The 9,436-nt window shown below is 27.4% G+C and overlaps 1 long non-coding RNA gene across 2 annotated transcripts; it reads left to right on the top strand.

Moving 5' to 3' along the window:
- The first annotated feature begins 5,950 nt into the window (after window positions 1-5,950).
- On the top strand, window positions 5,951-8,406 carry LOC139843317 (uncharacterized). 2 transcript variants are annotated; one of them, XR_011757507.1, is made up of 4 exons: window positions 5,953-6,156; window positions 7,227-7,274; window positions 7,372-8,030; window positions 8,133-8,406. It is a non-coding gene; the product is annotated as an uncharacterized lncRNA (long non-coding RNA). The 2 variants fall into 2 exon arrangements; XR_011757506.1 differs by having other exon boundaries at window positions 5,951-6,156; window positions 7,227-8,030.
- The last annotated feature ends 1,030 nt before the right edge of the window (window positions 8,407-9,436 follow it).

Below are 9,436 nucleotides of genomic sequence, written 5' to 3'. Positions count from 1 at the left end.
TTATAAAAACATCGCATGTATTCTCAGTCCCAAAAATGTAAAGAGTAAAAGGGAATCAAATGAGCTCACTATATGATATTTTGTCGTAAAAATATGCATACGACGATACTGAGCAATGCAGGGTTGACCTTGGATTCACGAACCTATATCATTTATATATCTATTAATAAATATAATGGAAATCACATTCATCCATTTATTACTATATATATTATTTATATATTTGTAGCTATATAGAATTTATACTACATTCCATTTAAAAACGTTTACTTATATTATATCTTAGATTATATGTTATCTATATATTTATTTTGTATTTGTTTTTAAAATGATTAATATCTATATGAAATTTTAATATAATTATAGTATACATAATAAGTATATTTTTATATACAAAATATTTATTTTAAAAAAATGCTAGTTTTGATAATACTGACTCTTTTAATAATAATAATAACAATAACTTTAATAATAATGTTAACACTAATAACGAAAATGGTAATGGTAATAATAATAATAGTAGTAATGTTAATAATAATATTACTAATAATTTAAAATAATGCAAATTCTAATATTCATGATAATAATAAATTTTTATTACTTTCATAATACTAATAATAACAATAATCATAATCATAATAACAATAATAATAATAATACTAATACTAATAATAATAATAATACTAATACTTTATAATAATAATAATAATGATAACAATAACAATAATAATAATAATAATAATAATAATAATAATAATAATAATAATAATTATAGTAATAAAAATGATAATAAAAAATAATAATACTAATAAATATGAGGCTACCTTCAAGAATTAAACCCTTAAAAAAAATACTACCTCGTACCGGGTCGAACCCGAGACCTCTAGCTAAACCGTCAAGACCCTTAACCAATGCTCCATTCATGTTAATCTGATTTATAACATAACCATAAATATATAACCTGAGATTTGTATGTCCCTTCTTCTTCATTAAATTATGCAAATCAACTCCGAATCACTTCTAAAATTAATTTATCGTTTGTTTTAGCTTTAACATTTAATTATAAATATCATATGATCAAAATTAACAGTCTCTGTTTACGGATTACTGGAACTAGCTGTACAGGTTCGACAGAAAAAAATAAAATAAAATAAAAACATAAATCATGATTTTTATTTCTAGGTTGTTTTAGCTGATAATTGTAACATGAAACATGTTTCAAATCGTTCCTTTAAACTTCTGAAATTCTCAATTAAGTTAGAAAAGTAACAGACAACTTTAATTTGATTGAAGAACTTCTGTTTGACTTTTAAAACAATAACTTTGACTCCAAAAATTCAAGCTCGTTATCAAGAATTGAAGTTTGTAATTTTGCAGATAGTTTGAGTTAAATAATTCAATCACAACAGCATTTAAAGATTTTGAATTAGAATTCGCATTTGAGTTATTACTTAAAGGCTGTCAAGAACACGCAGAACCCAAATCGAATTTCAAGTTTTAAAACGTTTTAGATAAACATTACAACATGAATTACATAGTAAATGCTTTCTATAAACTTTTTGAATCATTATTTGATCCTGAAACATCAATCAGACTTCAAATTTTAAGATGAACAAAATCTTTGACTTTTTGTATTTAACCTTTGACTTCAAAAATTCGAAACTAATTCAAAGAATTGGAGTATAAAAGCTTACAGATAGTTTATTTGGATCGTTCCTAACAGGATTGCATCTCCAGATTTTGAATTCAATTCGTACATGGGAGTTTTTGGAAAATGATACAAGAACAGAGGAAAATGTTTCGGTTTTATTAAATTTATGTGGTCTTTTCTATTCAACAGCAGATATTAGCATTGTATGACGATAAAGGGGTTTTAATTCAATAATTGGAGCAGTTTTTCCTTGTTGTAATTTAGTGATGATGATCGATTATTGATCACAGGTCTAACAGATAGCAAATAAAATCAGACAGATAAATAATCACGCGTATTATAACTATATATATAATTAAATAATTAGTCGATGTTTTTATATATATATATATATCTGTATTTATATAAGTATTTAACTGTATTATATATATAATTAGTTGCATATGTATCGATATATATATATACATATATATATATATATATATATATATATATATATATATATATAACCACATTATTTATTATTTATATATATATATATATAAGTATATATGTATTTATGTATATTTGATTTTGTATATCTATCTATATATCTGTTTATATATTTTTATTTATATACATATAACTAAAATTTATATAGGTATTTGTATTTATATATATCAGTATCTGTATAACTATATATATATATATATATATATATATATATATATATATATATATATATATATATATATATATATATATATATATATATATAAGAAAACATAGTAATATCTATTATACAAACATTAATATTAAATATTAATCTTAATGATAATAATAGAACTAATAATATTAATAATAATAAAAATAATAATATCAATAATATTAATAATACTTATACATATCAAATTTTACATATTTATATAATATATATATATACATATATATATATATATTATATACATCAAATTATAATTTTAATAGTACAAATATTAATTTTTAATATTTATAATATAAGAAATGCTAATAATATAACAATTATATTCAAACTTGTAATTAAATTTAATTATTAATGTTATATGATAATATATATTAAATATTTATCATTTGTACGTTTATATATATATATATATATATATATATATATATATATATATATATATATATATTACATTATATATAATATTACTTATGTATAGTAATTATATTGTATTATATATATATATATATATATATATATATATATATATATATATATATATATATATATATATATATATATATATATTACATATCTAATTACAACAAGTGATTCATGAATCGTCGGGTATAGTCAAAGGGCAATTACATTCATGTAATATGTTCCAAACTTTCGAGACTCAACAATACAGACTTTGCTTATCATGTTAAAAATATATAAAGATTAAGTTTAAATTTGATCGGAAATCTCCGGGTCATCACAATATATTACAATAAAACACGTATATCTAACAAAATAAACTTACAAATTTAACATTTAATTTTTCATATTCAATGTTTTATAGGAAATTTAACAATTTATGTTATATCTTCGGCAAATATTACACATTCTTATGGATAGATTTTGATTTGTTATGTTATAATCATTTTGCTATACTACGTTTTTATTTTAATCGCATATCAGAAAATATTATAACAAAATTTTAATATCCATTGGATATCCATTAACGCGTTTTATTCACTGAATATGGATATGGATGAATGACCTGAAACTAAATGGATATGGATATGAATATGAATGAATAAAAAATAAATGGATATGGATATGGATACGGCGTCACCCGATTCATATCTGATCCATTGCCATCTCTAGGGCATGAAAATTGAAAACCGATACAAATAAGAATAAAATTGTTATGATGGATCCACATCCATATAAGTTAGAGTATTATGGAGCTTTTCAAAAAGCAAAGATGTAATTATACTATTTTGACTTTAATGTTATAAAAGTAAAGTAACATTTTAGATTACTACTAGTGAAGTGACCCGTAGAACTGCGGGGTTATTTAAATGAAACAGTTTAATAATATATTTTAGGTATTAAGTGAATGTAAATGCTAAAGTCATTTAGCTTTATGACCCGTGTGATCACAAATTTCGAGTAAAAAACTTGTCATTATTAACTTGGTCAGAATAAATGAACTACATTAATTCTCCCACCATCCTCCTCCAATTTTCATTACAATTACTATTTTCTTGTCATAAATGGTACTTATTTAACATTAAAAGAGGACTCAAAATACCTGGTTCAACCTGCGAAAATCATGATTATTTTTTAATTCTTCTATCATACTATATACCTTCATTTTAAATAGTCACAATATGATTTAATGTATGTTATTGTTTTCAGATTCTCGTTGTTTAACAAACATATAATAATAAAACATTCAAGGTGTGATAAATTTCATCAAACAACACTTAAAAGATAATAATTATTTGAAAAACCATTAACAATGACATGAAGGTTTGTACCTGCTTTTTAGAAACAAAAGGTTATCGGATAATATGATGGAGATTGAGAAAAAGAGTTGAAAAGGTTTGTACAGATTGAGAAAAATAGTTATGATAATATATGGTGGAGATACTCCTTAGATATATATTTATAAAACAGTGATATTGTATTAAATATTAAATGATATTTTTATTAATTATTTTTGCTTTTCAAATCGGCATTCATATATTATCAGCATTTATTTTTTTATTTTGTATTTTTTAATTGAAATTAATATTAATATAAAATAATGACATCATCATTACATAAATTAAAGAGTAATTAGTGAAATGATGACATCATCATTTTAGAGATTTATAAGAATATATAGAATATAGATATATTGTTTTTTTTCTTTCGAAAAGTATATATTAAAAATTAAGTAAATAAGACGATTCAAAAAGATCAATTGAGTTATAGATTACATACTCTATCGAACGAGTCTTGAATAGATCTTATGCTCTACTTAAAAAAATACGTTGTGATAAACATGTTCAAACCACAACAACTGAAATATCTATTGTATCGCTCCTACCTACTTTGGAACATGTTGAAACAAAGAAATAACACCCTTTGAATATCAAACCATCCATGTCTACTTGCGTCAAAAAGGGATGACAAAAAAACCCGTACCATATGAGAAAACCCGAAACTCTATTTTTGGGCCTGGTTTGGACTTGGTAAATAAGTATAGAGCCGGATAAATGAGTCTAGGGCCGGGTAAGCAGATGGTTTATCGCGGGTGTGGGTCTGAAGATGGTTTTAGACAAAAACCTGATTACCTGTCGTGTATACCAAAAAAAACTCGAGTCCATATACCCCGCCCGATAACCTGACACGTAAACCTGATTACTCGGCCCGTATACCCGATTATCCGACATGTATACCCGAAACAAATACTCGAATTCCCTTGAAAAAACCCGTTTACTCAATAGCTTGTAAGTAAATTAGGACCCAAATGCCCATAGAAAACCCGTTTACCGGCTAGTCAGTAACTAAAATGGGACCCAAAAAGGCCGCGCCGGGTTTTGTTAGGAAACGACTAGGTGAGCCTTAACAACACTTGATAACCCAAAATTATCAAACTCACTTACAATAAACGAAAATATGTGATGAACACGAAGAAAATAGCAAGAATAAAAACAAGAGAACTTAATGAGGTTATATATAATCAAAGATGATTACTTTAACCATCGGCCAACCAAAGAGAGTTTTTTATTGATTAAATTAGTGGTGTCATTTTATAGGTTACATATGGGGTATTTATAGGAGAAAACAAACAAGGAAACAGCTATGTGAGCAAGTTAACACGTTCTAGAAAAATCTAGCCACCCAGACCCTTTCTGGCGATCGCGAGCTTCAAGCCATCATCATTCTCGCGTTCGCGAGTTGCTATTCGAGCATGATCCTTCGTTTGTTTAACTCGGTTCGTACTCTAACAGGTTTTGGATGGGATTTTTAATCGGGTTCGGGTATGAGATTATCTAAACCTATCCTGATGCCATCCCTAGCGTCGACGATCCATGACAACATATGAAGAACGCCGTAGAGCAAAACCGAACACACTTTATATTATATTATATTATATTATATTATAATTATAATTATAATTATAATTATAATAACTCTATATTATATTATAATTATAATTATAATTATAATAACTCCTAACATCCTAGGTATACCCTTTCGTTTTGTGTGAGGTTGTCTCACAAAAATTATCGTAATCTAGTGTTTTTAATTTCTAATCCATTCGTTAGTGAAAAAAACGTGGATGAATAACGTTTCTTCACACATACTTGGTACATTCACCCTGAGTGAGTCAGTGAGTGAAGTCATAACAAAACTTCAATGGCTTACCCTAACTCACCTCAATCATCTCAATCGTAATCAACCTCCGTTGAATCAACTAATAAAATTATGTAATCGTCGTTCTTTTCTCGTGTTGCAACCAATTAACAACTCAATTTTGAGGGAACAATCGTCGCTCAAGGTACACAACTAACTGTATTTTGTTCTCCAATTAATACATGCATGTTCTCTTGGATAATTTAATTAAATTGATGAGAAAGATGATGTAAGGATATAATAAAGAAATTTGTGGATTACGATTGTGGAAGAACGCTCAGGGTTTCATTAGGCTCTTATTTTTCCCTTCGATTTCTGCTTACTTTGGTAGACTGGTGACTATGCGATCTGGGTATTTGTTGGGTTAGTTTGATTGCAGCATAAAATTAGGGCTTTCACTAACCTTTCGAGCTTTCCACGTACTGCCTCTGTTTTTCGTTGACCTTTTACATAATCCGTTTTAGGTCATCTGATTATCCTCATTTAATTTAATGTTGTTGCGTTTTTTTTTTTTTTTTTTTTTTTCAAGTTTGTTCGTTAGGTTGTTGGATGTTTATTTATAATTTGGAGATATTTGTTCTTGTTATGCCTTTTTAGTTAATAATCAATATTCTTGGATAATTGATGCTTTTCATTGTTATTGAATGTATATACCATGTTATATGTTTTGAGTTTTTAACATAAAACGGATTCACTATTTGGTGATCCTTGAACCAACTGTTAATCTTTAAAGTAAATTTTATGTTTATTCCATGTGTGTTGGCTTGCTTCTTATTATGTTGTTAAGTGTATTTTATGACTGTTTGTTTCTTGAAGATTCGACTTCCTAATTTATAGTACTGTGTAATACTATTACTGGATCTCATGCCAAGTAAGAAAAGGCAAAAGAAGGAGGGAAATAGTCAATGTTCCTCTGGTAACGCTCTTAGTGTGAATGCTATTAGGTTTAAGCATGCGTATGTGTCAGGTGGGGAGGAGGCTAAGAGAAATGTGATGGAAAGTGGTAATTGTATCGATAGGATTTTTTTCTCGTGAATGTGTTGAATTTTTTTGCTCGCATTGTTACCGAGATATCAGTTATTTGTGTTGAATGTAAAATTTTATTGATACTGTTTTGGTTAAACATACCATCATTGAAAAGGTAAAATAATATATAATTATTGAAAACGTTGCGCAAGATCCATAAAAATAGTCTAACTTTGTGTTTGTTTACAGATACGAAATTTTATTCACAATCTGGCAACATTTGAGTCCGGATTCGCAGTGAGATTTACTAATTGGAGCAATTCATATAGTTTTTTTTTTCTTATTAGGCTACTGTTGAATTGTTTCATTTCAGTTTTCTCTGTTTTGCTTTCAGGTTCTTATTTCAGGCAGTATTTGAGTATGTGTATAAAGTTGCAGATATAGTTATCACATACCATTTTGCTGATTTTAGTCTTACTTCATATAATCGGTGTGCGTTCATTGCATCATGGCAGCTGCGTTTTGTGAACAAATGTTCATTAATATAACATTTTGTTGAAGAATAAGGTACATGTTCAATTTCATATATATGGATAGAGGTGGCAAATAAGCAGGTTGGGTGGCATGTGAAAACATATTCGGATCATAACAGTTTTCATCCAATTAATAAGGGTAAAAAAATACGGGTTGAGTTGATCGAAACATGTTTTGTTCAAATAATTACGCTACATATTGTGTCAATTGTGTTTTTTGTTTTGCTTTTACATATACAATTACGCTACATATTGTGTGTTAATTGTGTTTTTTGTTTTGCTTTTACATATTGTATCTACTTCTTTTATTTATTCTCAAAGGTCTTCAATTGGTACACATTTAATTGTGATTTTTAAAGTTTAATTTTTTTTCTATGCTAAATTTTTAAATTTATTTTTTAACATGTTGATTAATCGCCAGCATCTGACATTGTCATTCATCGAGTTACATCTTCTCACACTCCTACGTCAGACGACAGTGGTCCAGAAAGTTGTGGTCAGCTGCTGACCCATCAGGACGGTAGTATACTCTGTTTTTTTAATTACATTTTTATTACTATTAACTAAATTTCTCATTTTGATTGTTCATTATTAATTTAAGTTCTGCATTTGCGTTGAATAGGTGCATCTTCTGTACGTCTATCGTGATTTGGGTGATTGTTCCAGCGTTTGTATTCATTGAAATGCATCATTCTGGTACAAAGAAAATTTAAGGTCATACTTTCATGAAACCTGCTCTTTCATGTTTCTGTATTAGGCTGCAACTATAAAAACAGCTCTGCACAAAAGCAAACTTTTGTAAACCTCATTTTGTTTAACTGCTATAACGTTTGTATGTTAACGGTATCTACGCTATAATGTTTGTATCTTTTGTAAATATCAGCATGGAAATATATAACTATACGTATCTAAGTTAAGGAATATATATATATATCTGCACTGTTTATTCCATTCTGAAGCTGCAACGCTCGCCTCGGGCTTCTTACTAGTTATTATTAAGTGGTTGAGTTGATCGAAACATGTTTTGCACTGGTTGATTCATGAACTGTTAACATTCTACTGATGAATGCAATTAAGTGGTTGAGTTTTGTTATTCATTCTTTTTAATATCATGGGTAACTGTAGTACTACGAACTGGCTACACTTGCTGATCTGAGGATTAACTTGGATTATGTTGCTGATAAAGTAGATTAATATTTATATTCGAATTCAGACTCTAAAAACGTTGTGTTTTAGGTTTTGGCTGGATTGGATAGTGTGGAAGTTCAAGTAATCGATTTTAGATTTCGTCTAGGGATGACATCGGGCAGAGTATAGAAAATTTCGGACCCGACACAATTAAAAAAATTCATCCCAAATCCGGACACATAATCGACGGGTCCCCATTTACAAATAAATAGTGCATATCCTCATGGATATCCGGGTCCCCATTTACTTACCAACATATATATATACATATGATAATGCTAAAAACGAACATATATTTCATAGCATTATCCCTCAAGAAAGACAAGCTTTTAGTTGCAATTGTTCTATTTACAAGTGATATTCGTTTAAATAATAAAAGGTGAAGACAAAAGACAAATTCGACGAATTGAAGACGCAAACGACCAAAAAGCTAAAAAGTACAATGTACAATCAAAGTGGTTCAAATTATTGATGAGAAACGTCTCAAAATTACAAGAGTACGAGTCGCAAAACGCAAAGTATAAGATATTAAATAGTACGAAAGGACGTTCGAAAATCCGGAACCGGGACCAGAGTCAACTCTCAACGCTCGACGCAACGGACTAAAAAGTACAAGTCAACTATGCACATGAATATAATATAATATATAATTAATTCTTAAAATTATATATATATATATATATATATATATATATATATATATATATATATATATATATATATATATATATATATATT

Source organism: Rutidosis leptorrhynchoides, chromosome 4, assembly GCF_046630445.1.
Source record: "Rutidosis leptorrhynchoides isolate AG116_Rl617_1_P2 chromosome 4, CSIRO_AGI_Rlap_v1, whole genome shotgun sequence".
Taxonomy (NCBI): domain Eukaryota; kingdom Viridiplantae; phylum Streptophyta; class Magnoliopsida; order Asterales; family Asteraceae; genus Rutidosis; species Rutidosis leptorrhynchoides.
Note: the sequence above shows the minus strand (reverse complement) of the source record. Positions and strands in the feature narration are given on the sequence as shown.